The 18,800-nt window shown below is 40.2% G+C and overlaps 1 long non-coding RNA gene across 2 annotated transcripts in view; it reads right to left on the bottom strand.

Moving 5' to 3' along the window:
* Positions 1–18,800, bottom strand: part of LOC139803674 (uncharacterized) — a 112,790-nt gene that overhangs the window by 30,330 nt on the left and 63,660 nt on the right. Inside the window, exons 3-4 of one of the 2 annotated variants that reach the window (XR_011729106.1) lie at positions 6,540–6,616; positions 2,848–2,975 (exon numbers count right to left, since the gene is read on the bottom strand). This is a non-coding gene — a long non-coding RNA (uncharacterized lncRNA). Of the gene's footprint in view, positions 1–2,105; positions 2,181–2,847; positions 2,976–6,539; positions 6,617–18,800 lie in introns of those variants that run through there. The other variant, XR_011729107.1, reaches the window with a different exon arrangement.

Below are 18,800 nucleotides of genomic sequence, written 5' to 3' on the forward strand. Positions count from 1 at the left end.
CAGTGTTCAGCTGATGATATTAGTTTGGTCTTGACTGGTCATTTACATGGTAAAATCTTGGTTTGGTCCCATGTAAAAATTGCTACAACACAAAAAAAAAAAAAAAAATACTGTACACTTGTACTAGCAAAGCAAAACAAAGTAATTAGGAGGAGATTTTAAAAAAGGCAACATACTTTCCCTACAGTGTAAAGCTCTGTAGGCAACTTAAAATTTGTAAATTAAACACCTTGTTAAGGGCAGCAAGACTGCTGATCATCTGTTTTCATTTTTGCAGTGTAGTCCAGAGCAAAATGTAGAAATTAAAAGTGAAATGCAAAAGGAGTTTCCAAATCCTTCCAGCTCAAATATACAAATTCTGAAGTTAGCAGTAAAGTAAGAAATAGAGGGAATTCATGAGGAAAAAAATTATCCCTAACATCACTTTTAAAAAATCCAGCTCCTAAAAATACACGTACTAGAAAATTACTTGGATACCAGCTGTGGTAATGACATGAGTTGTTACAGGGACTCTAAAACCCACAGTGCTACCATTTTGTCACTGTTAATCTTGGAAGGGGCCCATGGACTGCAGGGCAGTGCACCCAGGTCTGCCTGGAAGGTGCAGCCCTGCATCAGGCTGAACACCATTTTTTCCTAGTTCAGCACTTGAATGATGCTGAGAAAGCTCATCACATTTCAGGAAAGGTTTCACCCATAATCCTCAGAGCTGGAACAAATAAATCTGTCATACATTTTTAATATTTCTCAGTAATTTAAAATGCGAATATTCATCATTCTTGCAAACCAGAGCCTAATTGCATCCATAAATTATTATTGCTTAAATGTAGAGCAGAAAAGAGGCATGCATTTCTGAGGTTCATTTCACCCAGAGGAGCTCTCTTTATCTTATGGCACAATAATGAGATGCACAAATTTTACCCTTTGTAAAGTATTGAGAGGCAAATACAAAGCTGAACTCCACGAAACACTCTGAGGCCTCCCTGGGGTCCCAGGCAGCAGCTTCAGTGCAGCCACAGGCACCTCAGTGTCCATTCTCCCAATTCATGCTCAGATTTTGGCTAACACAGCTCAAGCAAAGGCCTGATGTGTGCTGGGAGCAGCACCACTGGGTCAAAGTGAGAGCAACATGTGGGCAGGACACGATGGAGATGGATAAAGGTCATCGTGCAGCTGCCATCATCTCCTGTAGCCATCACCTCCTGCACCCTTGCATGTTAATTGTCTGGAAGTTTCTTCAAAATCCACTAACTGATGGAAGTGGTATAGACCAAACTTCCAGGCTGGAAGTTTTAAATACATTAGCTTACTGGGGAAAAAAAAAAGCAAAAAAAAAAAAAAAAAAAAAAAAGCTTTTGAAGCAGATGCTGAGCAACAGGAATGGGTGGGGAGGGATCTATCTGCTCTGCAGGGCTGGTCTGTGTATGAGCTCTTCCCTGCACAGAGCAAGTAAAGAGCACAGACCTCATTTTAACCTCTCACATCATCAAAGGCTGCTGTTTTCTATTTTCAGTGGTGATTAGAGAACTCTACAAGTTGCTGCTTAAAAAAAAAACACAAACCAAACCAAACTGTAAAGGATCTGAAAAGCTCTTAATCTGGATGGCAGAGGATTAATTTTGCAGCTCTCAGTGGTAAACTGCAAACTGCACAGAGCCCTCAAGTGTCCTTCACTCCTCCTGGAAAGTTTGCTCAGCTCAGTCTGAGAGTCCACAGGCAGCAGAGACTGAAACTGCTTTCTCTATAATCTATTTGCTTATCAGAGGGAAGAATAAATAGTTGGCTACATCGTGGTTGTATCTCCTGAGAAGCCCTGTGTAGCTAAAGACATGCATGATGCATGCAGACAAAGACATCATATCAATTTGTGGGTATTTACAGCTCCAAAAGCTGCAGATTTTTTCTGTTTTGGAAATTAAAAGAAATGCTCAGTTGCACAGTAGCACTGCCCTGTGAAGTTAACTCAGCTCCAGAAAGACAGCAATGAAATTCCAGATGATACTGATGGTACAAAATGGTGCACACATGCAGACAGGTACCAAAGACAGGACACAAAAGCAGATCAACTCATGTTCTCATCAGGTAGGAAAAGAACTGATACTTACACAAGTGGTGTGACAACTTCTGTTCTTGCCCTAACTCATAAATCATCTCCATTTCCGTCCACTTTAAGTTTTTTTAAAATAGATCTAATCAACAAAGGGAAAATTACAGGTTTTAGTTCTAATCGTGAGTCTTCCTCAATAGAAAAATTTACTTCAGAAATCAAAAAGGTATTGTTTACACTTGAATTTTCATGACATAAAAGACTTCCTATTTTAGCTTCTTCATTTTATAAAAATAGTACCACAGTTAAAACTAAAATCTAAATCTATTATATTTGTATTAACAACAGTTCTAATTTCAGGCTGCTTTTTTCCTGAGCTGTGTTTTTCTATATTTCCTTTTGAGAGTTGTCCAAGATCATAGCCTTGAACACTTTTAGTGTTTTCTAGTAGATCCAGTTCATATCCCAGGATCAAATTATTTCCTGGAACTTAAGTGTCTCTACAATAGACAAAACACAGAATAAAGGCAAAAAGTGTATTATTTAATGTGTGTGTTTCATTAAGAAAATAAATTAAAATCTGAAATTATAACGTGTTGAGGTATAAATTTAAGATATAATTTTATATAAATTATTTATATACTATTCAGAGAGCACATCTTTGCTGCTGATAATGTAAAGAAAGTGAAGCAAGTGGCCTAAAAAAAGTTATTCTCCCAGAAGCTTGCCAGCTGAATGAGTAAATATGTTCTACTTAGAAACACAGAAAAAGAAAAATCAGTGTATTTGAGTTTCCATACCTGTGTTCATTGAGGTCATCCAACATTGAGAAACCAGATAGACATTGAAAAAGGAAGAAATTTTGTTGTCTTCTTCCAATTTCTACATACAAATGAGGTGCAAGAGGCTGTGTCCTGTTAGCTCCAAACTCTGGCAGACACAGACAACAAACAAGTGCTTCAGTTTACTGACTATGAGAAAAATAGATTCATTTTAATTGTCAGACAAGCTTGTGCAGATTTACTGTTTTTCTTTCTGATGCATTCAAAGTATTTCAAAGACAGCTTCTAATTATCAATTTAAGCTGATACTTTTGTTACTTTTAAATTAAATTTCAGGTTTATTCAAAAGCTGTTTCATACCAAATGGAAATAAATTCGGCCATCCTATAAATTTATAATGTAGTAAAAATAGAAAAAATTATAATCTGAATGAATCCATTCTGAGAGCAGTTTAAATGTTTATCTATATGGTCCTCCTTCCAAGAGTAGACATAGAGAAAAATAAATCAAACACCTAAAAACCAGCATTTACTAAGATTTTTTAAAAGTACAAATGCAGAACAGCTTTAAATTCTTCAAATCTAATGTTTCTGACTGCTGATAGAGATTGTGACTTTTAGTTATCAATTAAATAACCTAAATCAGTTCCCCCAAAATATTTCCTCTTACCCCAAAGCAAACACAGCAGCTACTGAAGATGCATTTAGAACACCGCACAGCACACCAGAAGTGGTGAAAGGGAAAATGACTGAAATTTCATATCTTATTTGCAGTTCTCTATAACTAAGAAAGTGCACAGTGCAGAAAATGTCCTTTTCCATCGCAGCCACAAGAGGGGAGCCTTTTCCTTCCATTAGTCAGAAAAACCTTGTCAATAAACTCGGCACATGGAAACCATCACAAGAGGGAAAGTCAGCTCGGTTGATTTAGCAGCAAAGTTTGGCGTTGTCTTCAAAGTCAGTACATACATACAGTCAATTAAAAAGAAACCAGCCAACTTATAACTTCACTAATTATTTCTATACGCATGAAGACTTGTTGTTCTAGGGCTTTTACATGAAAAATTAATTTGTATAGAAGTCTGCAGTGCTTTTCCTCCCTCGTGGAAAAAGCAGGCTCTTATTCAGTGCATTCTGGTCACTGGGGGAATCCATGGGCTTCTTCAGAAAGACCAATAATTTGAAGTCAAATCTTCAGTGACAAAAGATGGGTTTTCTGTGCACTGGAAGCTCATTAATTGTAGGCTCAAATGTCATACCTGCTATCAAAGCTTAGCTGTTTATTCTGCATGTCCTTTTCCTCTTACACAGCCAGGTTAATTATTTGGGGAGTGAGACTTGTTCTTGCCTGCAGGAATGAGCAAGTGGTTTTTTCTTGTTGACCTTTAATGAGATTGGGCTGGACCTGTACCCACCAGGGTCACCTGAATCTTTCTGTTGAGTACAGAGATCTTCAACCAGTCCTCAACTCACCAGCACCATGGATGAGCTCCCAGAAAATAAACCCCAACATCGTGCCCTTTGCTGGCAGCATTAGCTGGCACATTCCATGCCCTTCCTGGACCTCATGAAGGTGCTGGGGTCATTCTTTGGAAAGAAGATGGGTGGCAGAGGAAAGCTGATGTCCAGCTAAAACTAGCACAGCCTCAAACCCAAAACATGATGTTCAGGCCTTGCAAGGCTGGGAACTGGAAATGCAAATGTTTCTCCATCATCTGGAAACTCACCTTTTCTTTAAAAAAAAAACCATCCACTTATTATAGGAAGCCTCAGGTAATTCCTGCCTAAGTTCATCTATCAGGCAGCACAGCCTGGCTGTGAGAGCCTTCCTTGCTGCAGGGCCAATATCCTCATCTACAGGGAGGTGAAGAAGGATTAAATGTTGTCTGCTGGCTGCCCAGGAGATGAAACTAAGGCCTGAGATGAGAGATGAATGATGCTCCAAGATGTGAATAGAAAACATTAAAGAAGTAAAGGAAGTTTGAGCAGTATTGTTTTTCTAATTCAATAAGCAGACTGGAACTCATATATGTCTTTATTTTCTGAATAGAAGGCTGCACAGCTTGACATTTATATTCCTTGAAATTGTGTCTGTATCTCTGAACAACTCTAAGCTCAGTCTGTCAGGATGAAGAGCAGCAAGAGTCTGAACCTGCACTGCAGAGTAGTCACACTGCATACATGTTTCTTTCCAGCTACAAAAGAGTAGTCAATTTTCCTTGAAAACTGAAACTCTCAAATCAAATCATATCAAATCAAATCAAGCTCTCCTGGACGAGGCTTCTGCAGAGCAGAGGCAGCAGCAAGACTGTCAGGTTCTGCCTTGCAGTGGAGCCCTGAGCTACCACCCATCCTTGGGAAGAAACTGAAGCTCTGGGCTGTGCCTAGGAGTTGTGTCATTGTGGGACAACCTGTACTCCATGAAGCCAGGTAGAGGTCAATGTGGCAGTCAGGGACTGTTATCCTCTCAAAAGGTCTAGGGAGGCTCTGGGTATCAGGCAACAATTTGTTGCTTCTGGTTGTATCAAGGCTGAATCTGGCCTGTAGTGTTTTCACTCCAGCTGTGCCCCTGTAATGGGATTGTCTGCTGGCTGTTGAAGAGCCCCAGTGTGAGTATCTGGACATTATATCCCTTTATTCTACAATTCAATCTCTCAACTTTAAGGACAGCTTTTCTCTTCTCCCACTTCCCCCTCCTCCCAACAAAGCTGCAGAGCCAGAGAACAGTTGTGTTATCATAACATTTGATAAGATCAGTAAAAAAGAAAAAATAATAAGAGAACATGCAGTACCAGAAGGGATACAATGGGAATGTCACCTACAGCTCTGCCTTTTTACAAGGCCATTATCTGCAGAGCACTGATCTGGCAGTAGCAGATGTCTCCACAATAGCAGTAATGAAGCTGTGGCAGGTTGCAGGAGGTCCTGCCTCCACCAGGACAATCTACCCAGAGCCAGGTACCTTTTCATAAACACTGCTGGCTGCTAGAAAGATTGAGGCAAGGCCCAGCTGTCTGTCAGGGCTGGAATATCTGAGACCTCTAAGTTTCACTGGCAGGAACTTCAAGAGTGTAAATTACCTGAAGTCTTTAGAAAGCCAGCTTCCAGCAAAAGCCAGTTCAGCAGGCATTTTGACAGATTTCCAACTTGTCATTGGCAACCCTGTTGTCTTCTTGCCACGAGATCATTTTTATATAGCAAATGGGTGAGACACTGCTCTAGCTCTGCACTGCACATGTACAACCCTTTGTGCAGTATAAACTGTAAGCCTTTGGATAAAGAAACAAGTCTTGATTGCTGGGTTGTCAGAATTCATGGATTAAAGCTTACCCAAAGGAAGAACTGCTTTTTATCACCAATGGACATTGTTTTCAGCAAAGAAACTGCATATAGCAAAAAGTCTTTGCTTGAAACAAGTCCATAGGAGAGAAAAATAATTGAGATCATGTTCTTTATTTATTACCAGAAAGGGATGAGGTTTTAAAGTGGTTTTGTTCTTCTTTATAGCTGCTATCAATTCTGACCTTCCCATGTAACTCATCAGCAGTCTCTGATTCAGACCCTTATTTCTCCTTCTTTAAACAAAGGGAAGCAAGTAATGAATTTTAACAAAGACATCTTATACTTCAGAATTTCTCAGAAGTCAGAGTTAAAGTAGCACTAAGAAAAACCAAAGAGCTTCAGATAGTTTGAAAAAGGTATTATCCTTACTGTGGATCAGCCTTTATTTGAACAATATTTCTTGCTTCATCATCCTACCAGGTCTCCATTCATCTGATAGAAAGGACCTGATATTAAAAAACAGAGAGAAGGAATTTAACAAGTTAAAATATCTGAGGCTACTTTAAGAAAGAATCATAAAGTAGTATTGAAATTACAATAAAAGAGAAAAAAAGTTCACACACACTTCACTCATGTGGAGACCACCTCATCAAGAGAAATATATATGCTGAGAATGAATGAACCTTTTCTGGTTTTATAAATTGCATTTTTTCTTTACCATGGTACCCATCATTTCCTACAACCTTACATTTGACAGAACTGAAGAGTGATCCAGCTCCAGAGAAACTCAAACAGAAAGAACTATTTAAATTTTTTTCTATGATTCTATGAGATACAAATGTGCTGGTCATATACTGATTTACATCTGAAAACCAGCTCTCCTTTGAGAGGCACAAGAGATTTTTATTTAGATGCCTAACTTTAAATTCAATTATGAACCTTGGCCCTAAGCATTTGCCCACCTCAAGATGCTGCACATTGCTGATGACCAACTTTCAGCTGCTCTCACACCATGTCCAGACTCCTGAGCATCTCCTTTAATGAGTTACTTGTGTGAAAACAAGTTCAAGCCGTTGCCTAGTGAGAGGAGGTTAATCTGCTGTTAGGTATCAATCCTTCTGCATAATTAGTGACTGTCTCTTGATGATATAAATAGAATTATTAATTACACTGATATTAACTGCCACTAACATTGTAAGGTTTCATTATGGATACAAATTGAGTTTGCTGCAGGATCACAAGTCATTAACAGAAGGAATTGCAAATTAACCTTCTCTGCTTCCCTAAGCAGGACACAGACACAGAAATGTATGCTACACTGGTTTTCTGAATTTTCAGTCCAAGAACACTTTCTTTCCCTGGACAAAGGCTCTGGGCAGCCCCACATTGAGATGTTATGCCCACCATCACTGTGAGAGGCTGCAACTTGTCTCTGTTCTGCCTGCTAAAATCAAGTGAGGGAAAAGTGTAATAGAAAACTATGAGACATTAGGAAAAAACAGAGCACCAGATACCCAGTAATTGTTCACATGAGTTGCTAACTTGAGCTACTGTTTAATTTGCCCTCAAGACACTTGGTCCTATTTATTTGAGCAAACAGGTCAGCAGCTGGTGTGGCAGAATCTCCCTAACTCAGATGCTCCCCTTTGTCTACTTGCATATATTTAAATTCCCCCAGTAAGTTGAGGACCTCGAGTTTGACCACCTCAAGAAAAAAATATCCCATTAAGATTGCAGGCTTGTCCCAGTCACTGTCAGGTCAGAAATTCCTGCTTCTCACAATATTTCACTGTATTTACCAGTTTCTGACTGTGGCCCTAATGCAACAAAGTAAACTAACTTGGGCACTTGCAGAGATTAAGTGGGGTGGGAGAAAGTGCCCACCCTCTGAGAGAAACAACAGAAATCTCATTAATACCCATGTCTGCAGGGAGGCTGGGGTTCTGTTTCTTCAGATTTAGTCATGAATCTATTTTTATTATGTTAATTAATATTGTTATCCATGCCTTCGCTACTCTATACCAGATTAATTAGTGCTAAAAATTAAAATGCAACTCTATAAAACCTATTACTAGGATTCATGGAAAAAAAAATCTAGATATAAAATTTTATGAAAAGCTTTATGTAAGAACCAGTTTTGAAAGAACTGGTCAAGCCACATTCTTAGCTGTCAGAAGTGAGCCAATCTTTAAGGACTGTACTCTCCAGAATTTCTCATTTGTGAGGCAGATTAGAGAAAACAAAAAAAAAAAAAAAACAGGAGAACTCTTTTCTCTGGCTTAAAATCATCTAAATAATATCCATACTTGAAGAAAATATTTTATTTGGGAGCATAAAAACACAAAGGACTCCAGACCTGTACACAGTCAATGGACTGCTTTGCCTTCCCCCTAGGAATAACAGACTCCAAGGAGAAATCCCTGGGCCCCCACATGGCTGAGCCAGCTGGAAATCACATCTGGAGCTTCCAGCCCCAGGTTGCCACTGGCTCACAGCCTGGCTGGGATTGATCAGAGGTTATCACCAACCCTGTGCTGCTCAGTGACTCAGGGGTTGGTGTAAGCACAAACATTCCAGTTCATGTGGCTCATAAAATAAAATTGTGCCTCTAATTACCATTTGCAAGCACATATTTTGTCATTGGCTTTTAGGAAGCTGTATATCTTGATGCAATGAACATTATAGCAACAAATACTTCAGAGCTTTCAAGACTTCATAAAACCAAGGGTTTATAATCACACTTAGTATCAAAATCTCAACCTTCAGAGATCAAGAATTGTGAGATGGGTGGTTAAATAAGGATGAACCAGTATACTGCACTTAAAAACTAACTGTGAGGCCATTCTACTTGAAGAATTAACCATGCATTTGAACTACTAATGAGTCATTACAACCAGGAGTTGCTCAAGGAGGTGGGGCAAAGAATAATAAAACCCCCCAAAATGCTGGGGGGAGCTCTAAATGCATAAATTGGCACATTTCTACCTATTTCCATTCTTTTTATATTTCTTCATTCAGTCATTTAATAGAAGCCTCAGAGAGAGCTGTAGATGTCCAGAGGATTTTGGGCCATTGCTTGTGTGTGTGTCAGTCTGTGTGAGCACTGCAGGAAGGGAGCAGGGAGATGGTCCCACCAGGGGCTGTGCAGGAATGCCTGAGTCCAGCTCTGCCCATGCCCATGGAAACATGCTGCGTGGAAAAACCATTATTTCCATTATTCCCCCCCTTTTCACACACAGGACCACCCTGCACAGTCTGCTGTCTGACACTTTCTGACTCCATCCACAGGAGTCAGCTGTGGAAGAACCACCATCCACAGGAATTAGCTGTTGTCTTTCCTTGCTGCCTCTTTGAGAGCTCACACCTTGGGAAGCCTTGCTCTGATGACAGGAGGCAGCTTTATTTTAGCTCACTAAGAAAGCAGGGATGGAGCAAAGATGTGCCCAGCAGGCTGCAGGTGCCCCCATCCTGCACACAGCAGGCACTGACAGCAGTAAAGATACTTTCTGTACAAACAACACAGTTTAGCCTGGTAGGAAAAATGGGGGGGAAATGAAAATAAACTAGAGAGACAAAACAGAGACAAAAACCTGTCAGAAACACCTGGATTTGGTCAGTTATCTCTCAGGTGAAATTAATACTGCAAAAATTATCTTTTGCTTACAGTACACTAATTCCATACTGTGGATCTCCAGAAGCTCACAACCCATGCTCTTACCAGATGTGATATTTGTCTTTAAAGACAATTTATTCCTATCCTAATAATGCCTTTGCCAAAGTAGTTGCATAGTCTACCTCTAAGTATGCACCAAAATGAGCATTTTACTAATAGTCCAGGTGAGTACAAAGGTGTGCATAGGGGCATTTTGAACTGCAAAACAGCTGCACAGGATGGCAACATTGTGGAGTGACAGTCTCAGGTTGTTTTGGTTTTTTTTTTTAAATTATCAGAATTATGATTTTTGCAGCTTTAATTGCTTTAATTTAACACTTTATATTCCAAAACACCAATAATCCCATCTGGAGTCAAACAAAAGATCTGTGGCATAGCCAGGCACAAAACCCAAGTGGACTTGTTTTCTTTTCCAACTTTTTTTCTTCTAAACAGATGGGAAGGCTCTTTGAGCTCCATTGAGTTATGTACCCAGCCACTAGCAAGGTGGGAATCTGGGCCCCACAGATCTGCTGTCACTTCTAGTTCAGCAGCTTCTCTGGACATGACCCAGAGCATTTGGTGCCCTGGATAGGCTGAATGCAGGAATTCTTCCTTGGCAATCCCCAAAACTACACCAAAACAGCCTTAAGACAGCCTGTGTTCTAAATAGAAGACACCTGGCAGCCTTTGAAACATCAAACAGCTTTTTGTTTGCTAGGATTTTACCTCCAGCTAATCAGTTAATTGAAGTTAAGTACTCAGAGCCATTACACATCCCTCTTCTCCTAATGAAGAGGACACTGCTGCCAGCCAGGCTCTGCACACAGTCTACTCACTGTTCCCTGCCCCTGCAGCCTACTCAGAATTATAAACTAAGAAAAATCAAGATGACTTTAACCTAATCCAGAGAGTTTTCAAACCCAAACATTCAAACACTGTGGAACCTCTGGATGCACGGGGCTAGGGAACTGCAAAACTTTATTACTGAACCAAATCTTGGAGATTTTATACTGTTTGGTGCCTCATGCCTGTGAGCTGGAATTTGGCAGGGGTGTGCAGCAAGTTGCCAAGATTTGCCTCATTACAGCAGAACCTTGCAGAGCAGACATTCAAATGGAAAAGGACTTTGGGTCCATGGGGCTGCTAGTAACAACTGATGCAAGTGATCACTATGGGATGTAACTATTAATTAAAAAATAGTATTGTTTCGCTGCTCCTATATGAGGCTTTTTATCCAAAGTTAATCAACTTCACACACTAATCACAATTCTTACTAACATTTTCAATGAGTAGAAAAATTTCACTGTGAGGTGAAACAATTTGTCCATGTAGTTGTCAGCAGCAGAGCTAAAGGCAAGTCCCAGACTGGCATTACTAAACCAGCTGTCCACCTCTTTAGGTTGTACCTCTGACCACGATTATGCCTCTGTGTAGACACATCCGAGCTGCCTGTCACTGTCTCCTAGGAGTGTTTTTCCTCCCACTCCTATTTTTTCTTTTCCCTCTCACTCGTCCCCAGCCTAAGCCATCTGTGTGCCCTGGACAGAGGCACCCAGGTAAGCCCAGACCTTCCCTTCAGAGCCACAAGCTCAACAGGCTGAAGCTCCACAGGAGTCTTTTGCCCAGGGCTCAGCAAAGAGGGATGGGGACAGGGATGGCACTGAGAGGCAGTGACACTGGAGACTGCAACCTCTTTCACTGGTGAGACAGGAGCCAAAAGAAGAAGTGTCTGTCTGCTGGGGGAGCCTCTGTTCTCAGACCTTTGGTATTACATTTTGTAAATATTTTAAGCAGTGAGACTGTTACCATACAAAGCACTTAAAAGCATTCAGAAGCTGTCAAAAGATTTCCTTCCCCTCACTGCCTCCTCTCAGATCTGTGATCTATGTCTTGCAGGAGATTTTCAGCTGCTTTGATTAAATACCCTATCAATCTCTTCACTAGAACAGAGCTCTTGGCTAATATTTTGGCTATTTTGCATCCTATTTTTTTTTTCTATAAAATTTATGATCTTTTCTCATTGATTTCCCTCATATTGTATTTTCAGTTTTCTTTCCCACTGTTCTTTTAACAGCTTTATTGATTCAAATGGATGCAATAAATCCTTTTCAAAGGAATATGGTTCCTGTTTAAGATCAAATCAGAATGGTGAGCCAAGTTAATAGTCTTAAAAGCTGTGGTTAGGAATCACGGGTCAAAAGACATTTTATTAGGTCAGGTTCTGATCAGAGTTAATGAGACTCGCATGGTATGAGACAGGACAGATTTGGCCTTTAACATTTACAGTTCTGCAAGAAATCTTAGCAATTAGTATTTAAATAGCGGTAGGACTATGCTTACTGTGAAACCTTAAGGTACCCTCAATTCTTTAACAGAGGATAGTTTTCCCAGAACAATTATTTTTTAACCTTGATGGTGTGGATTAAAAAAAAAAACAAAACACTAAAAATACATTTTTGTGGAGTACGTCACTATTGTTTATTCCATGCCATTCTGTGTCAGAAACCCTGAAAGCTGATGTCCATATGTTTTAGAGTATTATTTCCATATATATTTGAGGTTTATATACAAGCTACATTAGGTTGCCACTATTGAGCCCTGTAAAGACAGGGATACAAGCTGAACCTATTTTAGCAAAAAGACCAGAAGAGAATCTCTCCTGCCTCCATAACTACCTCCGTTAGAATAACCAATATCCACTGCACTAATGCAGCAGGCACTGCTGGTAGGGAAAAAAAAAAACAGAAATAATTTCCAAAACATCCTGCTTTGTTGGGAAGCAAACGCCCTCACAGCTCAGGAGCTGAAGTTCTGGGCAACAAATGAACCTGCAGAACAGGGGAATTGTAAATGACCCCACTCACAAAAGTGCCATAGTGTTTCATTAATGAGTGCCAGGACAGCTCCTCATTTTCCCTCTGACAGTCCCCAGAGGGAGAGTCTTATAGAGAGAAGTCAGGGTTCAGGAAAAAAAATGGTTTTGAGAACATTCTTGCTAGAAAAACTCATTAAACCTGCAAAACCCTACTAGCACAGTCTGCCAAATGGTTAAAGTAGCACTTCCTTCACTGAATACCTCTTCAAGCACAAAATAACTTAAATCTACACCTCTCATCCCACATCAGGCTTGCACTGCATTAATTCATTATATTAGTCCCAGACTTGGAACTGGCACCCTGTATCTTCTGGGCAGTTTAAACACTAACCTACATACCAAGTTTTACCTAGACTCATCCCAGCCAGGAAAACAATATTTTTTTGGTAGCATACATAACAATATGCTTTTTTCCTGTCTGATATGAGGTCTTATTATGTTGTTTATAAAGACTAATTACAGTAAAGATGCTCCCCAGATAGTTTCACTTCTTGCCTCACCGTGCCCAGATGCATCCAAGTTAGGGATGTGCTTAAAATATTAAACACAGGGATCCACTGAAGCCAACAAACTGTGTGTAATGAGAGGCATGCAATAAATGCTTTAATAAAACAGGAATTTGATGTCTTTTCCTTTTTACTGTTAAAAAGTTATAGCTTGCTGTTCACACTCTTCTAGATTGCCATAACTCATCTTATGGACAAATTTTGATTCTGGTTCCCTGTGCCCTTGTCAGGAGCTCCTGTTGTGCAGCCTCAAAAACCAGAGCAAGCAATGCAACAGGCAACAGCATGGAGCAATATATACTGCAAGGAAGAAGCTGGTATTGATCATTAATGCATCAGCAAGACACAAAGGGCAACAATATGTATTTCAGTGAAAGCATTCATTCCTTTCACTTTTATTCCCTGTGAGCATCTTCATTCCCCCTTCTGCACTTCCTCCCATTACTCACTGTTAAGGCTTTCAGAGCCATAAATCCAGTTGTACATGTCTGAACTCATCATTTGTATGGAGTGATAAACTGGAACATCATCAATTGCAGATGCAAAAGTTCACCCACAGACTGGATATTTGATACTGCTGTGAAGAACTCTGCCTAACTTCTACTTTGTACTGTAAGTTATTTAAAGTCGCTTAGATGATTAATCAGCTCCCTTCAACCTTTGGATGTAGAATTTCATGGGTCTGAGTGACTGTCTTCAGAAAGCCTAAGAATTTCTTTACTGGAATGTGCCCTACAATGCATGAAGGTGTTCAGCTCTGAAAAGCAGATAGAAACTATGAGCAGCTCAAATATTTTCTTACAACTGTGGGGTTTTAGCTATTTTGCTCTTTGCTACAAAGCTATAAACACATCCTTTTTGCAACCTGAAGATGGGTAACTGCCAAACACCAAAGACCAGGATTCAATACAAAGCTAAGACTGATGCTAAAGATTTCTAAAGGTCAGAAAACACAGTGCAGGCTGCAAACCTGTTAGTGTCTCTTTCTAGTTTTTCCCTTTTAAGGTAAAATACAGGGTTTACCTAGAGAGCTAAAGTTTTGCTCTATTTGGAAAGCCAGGTGATACACTAGCAGGAGAGGAAGAAACTTTTCTCTACAGTCCTAGGCAACAGCACCCCCAGCCAGGCTCAGTCCCAGCCCAGGTTCACTGCTGGCAGTGTTACAGAAAACAAACACACCTTGACTTAAAAAGAAACAGGCTGAGCAATATGTCATAGAGAGGAAAAAAGCTGGGTTTGATTTTTTAACTAAATAAAGTTGATACAGAAAAGGTAGCTGGAGAATAAGAGACAAGTCTAGTGTTGCTGCTTTTACACTCTAGTCTAGTCCAGTTTGACCATAACTAACTTTTAAAAATAGGGTTTAGATGTTTTACAACTATGTGAAACTAAAAGATCTGAAGGAAAAGTGCTCAGAATTGTAATCAAAACTCTCAGGCCCAGACTTCTACTATGTGGTTTAAATGCCAAGACAGATGAGATGTTACTATAAAACCAAGATTTTTCAACTTTCCCTTTGGTATCATGGGGTCACCTCAAGATACCTAGGAAGGCAGGTTTATAAGACCACATTTTCTCCATTCTAATGCTCCTGTACCCAGACAGACACAGCCCCTCCCTCCAGCTCTGCCATGGAGAGGAATGCAGAACTGTTTGTCTGCCACTCACTTATAAAGCAACCAGCATTTTTAGAAATCTCACACAGAAAAAATGCTGCTCTTCAACTGGAAAGAAATTAAAAGATACCAGTGGCTGGAAACTACTCAGAAGGAAAGGAGAAATTGGCTTTCCTAATTCAAAGAAAAAGCTTCTTAACAATTGCATTCCAGTACAGACCAAAAGCCACTGATAAGCTAGATGACAATAATCATTGACTTTAGGGATACACCTGCAAGGAGTGCAACACATTGGCTTTGGGATGAAAATAGCAATACTTATTTTTTCATCTGAAGGAGAGAGTGTTAAGGGTGTTTTGAGAAAATATTTTCCTATGCACTGGCAATATAGTTCCCTGACAGGCAAATGTAGGGAGGGATGGGAAGGGTTAGGTGCTGGGAGATCTTTATCATTTCCCAATCCTGGTTCCACACCTACCCTCAGGGGGGCTGAATTACAAAATCTCCCATTTGTTATAAATTTTCAACCTCCTGTTTTTTCTGTCGCTCTCTGTAGCACATAGGAACATTTTAATGTGTGCAATCCTTAAATGTCAGTATAATGGAAAGCAGATGAGTCTTTTATGACAGCAATTTTTCACTTACTTTTCTTGCTAAAACTGTGCAGCAGGAACAACAACAACAAAAAGATTTAGCCAGTGAAAACTGTGGTTTAAAGCAGTCTTCACACTAATGCTCCTTGCTTTAGCCATGTGAGGCACACAAGTGAAAGGAGGCACTAGCCTCCTTTCAGACTGCCCTGTTGCAAATAAAACTTATGAAGTTGAATAAGAACTCCTTGTTAGCATTGCCCAACCTTCCTGCTAGTCAAGCTCTGCAATGAAGTGGATTTTGGGGTGCTGTTACATGCTATAGCACTCCCTGGGTACTGCACAGGTACTGTGCTGCAGTACATGATCAGACAGTCATGCATTGCAGGGTATAGCAGCGTGAAGGAAAAGCAATTTTTATCCTTTTCCTCCTCCTCCTACCTCGCTTCCAGAATTTTTTATGTGGCACTTGCACAGCCTGCAGAAGGAGCCAAGGATTTAATGAGCATTTGAAAGTTAAATAATTTGTAGATGTGACTGTTTTGAAGCCTGTTTGCAGAGAGCCAAAAAAGATGTCTCCGTACGCAGATGAAGCTGAACCACTCTACACTTATCCAAAAATCCCCTAAGTATGGGAAATGCCAATTGAGCCAGATGCACACCACATTTAGGAAGGTCACTGCCTAAGAATATGTTCTTTTTACTTGTGCAAATGGATGAAGTTATCTGAAGTTACTGTCTTTAAGAAGGTAAGCTAATGATCTTTCTTTGAAAATAAAAACTAATTTCATTTTAAAGTATTATAATTCTTCAGTTTGTGCTCTTTTCATTGAGAAAAAAAAGCTGTAATCTACCACAGAAAAATGTAAATAGGGCCCTTCATCAAGGACGTGCAAAACTTGTTTTGTGAGAAAAAGTAAAAAAACCCACAAAATAAACAACTTGCACAAACCCCCCACTTTCTTATGTGCATGCATCAGAAATCACAGCATGCATACATGTCTGCTTGAAACTTTGCAGTATGTAAAGGTTTATCTCAATCTGTCAAATGACAGCTGAACATCCAAAATGGAGGCTAATATCTGAATCTCTGTATATCATCTACCTTCTGCATAAGTAAATGAAAGATATATATTCTTTCATTCCTTTTGAAAATGCCTTTGCACACATTTAGGTATTTTAACACACTGTTATTCAACAGTATAGTAGGAAAAGCCTCAGTATTTCTCAAGTCAGGCTGGAGGCAGCCCTGCAGGGAATGCATGTGAGGAAAGAGTTTCAGATGTACCTTGCTTATAATCCAAAGACCTCTGTAGCTCATCGTGAGAGGTGAGATGCAGAGGGTAGGCAAAGCTACCACTATTTTAGTACCTAAACTTCTATCCCATTTTCAAAAGTTCATGGAACATACCTTGCATAGTTACATTCATTACCAGTAAAAAAATGGGAAGTGGTTCCTAAGTCATCATGAGTAACCTTTTAAAATTCAACTCTGAGACTAAGACTTTGCTTAATCAAAACAAGTGACCCAGAAGTATCTGCTCTAACGGGCCTTACATGCTTCCCCAGCTGATAAAAAACAGCTCCAGTTTTTTCCTGTTCCACAGCAAGTCTGCTTTGGCCAAGGTTCATAACCTCAAACTAAACCTGAACTTGTGGATGTTTAACATCTGTTAGAACTAGACCCAAACTGGTAATAAGATGTTTAGACCTTGTCCTTCTGGAGCTCATCTGGCTTTGATCAGAGAATACAAGACTACTGCCTAGGAGATGGCTGGTCTGTATAAAATACAGTCAGAGGCAACTAACCCTAATTTAATTGTGCCTCCTAAGGCTACCACTGGGAAGAATTGTCTATCCATGAGTCAGATCCTCATGAGGGATCCTCAAGCAGTGATAATGCACCAAATCTCAGGTTTTTTTCTCTTCTAAGCCACTTACACTTAACCACTGCTGTTTGAGCAGTAAACTACCAGTAAAGGACTTCAGCTACAGAGTTCAGCACTGCACATAAATACTGCATCCAAACACACATATAAACACTGTAGGCCTAGAAAATATGATCTTAAGATTTCAAATATGTTCTGAAACAAAAGCAACTGGACCAGGATTTGATCCTGGGTTTCTTTCACCCAAACTCACCTGAGATTTCACTGTGCAGAAGAGCAGCAGTGTTTCCAAGACTTGGTACCTTTTGAGCAATGCAAGGTGAAATGACACAAAAATAATCCTTAGTTTTTCTAGATGTCTAGAAAGGTATTTGTCATGAAGATATGATCTTTGAGAACAACCAGACAGGAGCTACAGTGTACAAGGAAAAGCCTGCTCAAAATACCTCTGCTTTGCAGTATCCACACCCTGCCACACAGGCACAAGAAGTGCAGAGAGGGCAGTTTGCAGAACTCAAGATCAAAGAAATCAGATGCTAATTACTGTAGTCCTCCCCTTCAGTGAACTGGACTGAATGACCCTAAGGTAGCACAACTGTGAGGTGCAGCCTGGGGGTTCTGAGCTGTGAGCAGCTCTCAGGGAGGGTGCCAGAGCCTGGAACCTGCAGCAAGGTGCTGCTGACCTGGGGACTGCTCAGTAACCTCCGTCCTCAGCCATGCAAGGAAACACGTTCACAGTGGACAGAGCTGCCAAGGTGAAACTACCTGTCTGCCTACAACCTTGTTAACCATCCAGCTGGGACCCCAGAGAGATGCTGTGGTCTCACAACTCACAGATATATCTGAGCATGCATTCTGTGGCTCTCCAGCATCTAAAAGCTTTGCTGTTATATTCATAGGTTTAGTGAGGTGACAGGGACATTGTGTGATTCTCAGACAGGCTTGTAACAATGTCACTGGATGCAGATGGACTCTTTTGCCCTCTGGACTAACTAAATATAGGCCTGGCTGCCTGCTGTTGCTACACAAGGGTGTTCAAAACCTCCTGCCAAAGTGGCCAAAGCAATCAGGCAGTTCTGAAAGGGGCTGCTACCAATCCTGTGCTTGTTTCCTCCAAGACCTGCCACATTACTTGCTGTTAATCAGTTACTAAACAAAACTTAGGCTTTCCTATGAACTCTTTGCTTAAAAGCAAAATCACCTCCTCTTTGGGAGGTGATTTAACCCCTTGGGGTAATCATCTGAAGTAGTTGTAATTAAAAATCCACCTGTAGTTGAACAAAACAGCATTGATACTTCAGACTTGGAGCACAAGACTCCCCTGTTGCTTGATAACTTGAAGATGGCTGATGAATGTCAGAAAGTTGAATAGATGATGTGTCTGACATAGCACATTTTTAAATTGCCCTTCCTTGTTTATGAATAATATCTTTATGGTGCTGAGCCACCTAAAGCAGAAGCATTATTCAGCTGCACAAGTGGAACAAAACAACAAGCAGTTGGAATTAAATCTGCATAAAGGCAGAACAAATCATGTCATTTGCAATGCAAATGGGATT

Source organism: Heliangelus exortis, chromosome 16 (genome assembly GCF_036169615.1).
Source record: "Heliangelus exortis chromosome 16, bHelExo1.hap1, whole genome shotgun sequence".
Classification (NCBI taxonomy): domain Eukaryota; kingdom Metazoa; phylum Chordata; class Aves; order Apodiformes; family Trochilidae; genus Heliangelus; species Heliangelus exortis.